General features: G+C 36.6%; 1 non-coding gene across 1 annotated transcript; it reads right to left on the bottom strand.

Annotated features, from left to right (window-relative positions):
• Nucleotides 1-1,069: 1,069 nt before the first annotated feature.
• LOC128282852 (small nucleolar RNA R71) lies at nt 1,070-1,176 on the bottom strand. The gene has a single exon (XR_008273205.1). It is a non-coding gene; the product is annotated as a small nucleolar RNA R71 (small nucleolar RNA).
• Between the last annotated feature and the right edge of the window lie 644 nt (nt 1,177-1,820).

Here is a 1,820-nt window from a genome sequence, read left to right on the forward strand (position 1 = left end):
TTCGATTCAGAGCCAGAATAGCAAGTGAAGTCTAGGTGGATTTTTTCTTAGGTATTGTCTTAATTTAATCATTTTTCCCAAAAGAAATTCCGCAGTTCTATTCTCTGTGAGTTCTTAGTTTAGATAATTAGTTAGTAAAAAACAAAACCTCTTTATTCCTAGGCTAGATAATAAAAAGACAGTCATTACTAGTACTTTTAGTTACTTTGGGTTTGACAATCCGGTCTTGCTAAAACTTTACTATTGTTCGATAGGTACACTTGCCTACATCGCGATAATAGTTAGTTTTAAGAACGATTAATTATAAATATTTAAAACCTACCACGAAATCACGCGATCAAGTTTTTGGCGCTGTTGCCGGGTAACTAAAATATTAGGAACACTCAATTTTTATTACTTTAGCCATTTATTTTTCTTGCAATCTAATTTTATTTTTAATTTTATTCTAATTTACTAATTTTCTTTTTCTTTCTTTTGGCAGGTTTTTTTTATAGTTTTTGATTAGAAGAAACCCGTCAGGACAACTACTTTTTGACGAAGAAATCGATCGTACAGTTCGTAGAAACCAAAGAGAAATAAGACAAAGCCTAAGATACACAAAGAATGAGCAAGAAGACGATACTCAACCCCCAACCAAAGGGATGGCTGAAAACCAAGACAATCAGCTACCTCCTGCAATTGCGACTAATCAAAATCCTGCTCCACGCACTATTTATGATTATGCTAAACCTTCTTTAACAGGAACTGAATCAAGCATAGTTAGACCTGCTGTAGTTGCAAATACTTTTGAATTGAAACCTAACACAATTCAAATGATACAACAGTTTGTTTAGTTTGATGGTTTGCAGGATGAAGATCCCAACGCTCACTTAGCAAACTTTTTGGAACTATGCGATACATTTAAATTAATGGCGTTTCTGACGATGCCATTCATCTTTGGTTATTCCCTTTCTTATTGAGGAACAAAGCTAAACAGTGGTTGAACTCGTTACCATGATGGTCAATTACTACTTGGGAAGAAATAAGCGAAAAATTTTTACTAAAATATTTTTCGCCGGCTAAAACGGCTAAATTACGTAATGATATCTCTTCTTTTGTGTAGATGGATTTAGAAACACTCTACGATGCATGGGTGAGATACAAGAACCTTTTGAGAAGGTGCCCTCACCATGGGTTACCGCTTTGGCTTCAGGTTCAAACATTCCATAATGGCCTGAATCCTTCGACTCGGGAAATGGTTGACGCAGCTGCTGGTGGAACCATCAATAATAAAACACCTGAAGATACTTATGAGTTAATAGAGGAGATGTTACTGAATAACTATCAGTGACAAGTCATGAGGACGAAGCCAACGAAAACAGCTGGTGTTTATAACGTCGATTCGGTCACTATGCTCTCTAATCAGGTAGAACTCTTGAATAAGAAAATTGATGATTTTCTTAATTCTTCACAGGCTCACCCAGTAATGCAGTGCGAAGCAAGTGGAGGTGGAACAAGCCGTTTGAAATACCAATCTTATGGGCAAAACTTGGATAACGAGCAATTACATTACATGGGTAATAATCCTCGACCTCAAAACAATTTATATAGTAACACTTATAATGCAGGTTGGAGGAACCACCCAAATTTCTCTTGGGGAGGCCAAGGAAATCAGCGAGCACCTCTGGGCTACCAACAGCCACCCTATCAATAGGTAAAGAAATCGAACCTTGAAGCGATACTCACAAAGTTTATCTCGATATTAGAAACCCATTTTCAGAACACCGAAACAAAACTTAAAAATCAACAAGTATTAATCCAAGGGCTCGAAACTCAGAGAG

Source organism: Gossypium arboreum, chromosome 10 (assembly GCF_025698485.1).
Source record: "Gossypium arboreum isolate Shixiya-1 chromosome 10, ASM2569848v2, whole genome shotgun sequence".
Taxonomy (NCBI): Eukaryota; Viridiplantae; Streptophyta; class Magnoliopsida; order Malvales; family Malvaceae; genus Gossypium; species Gossypium arboreum.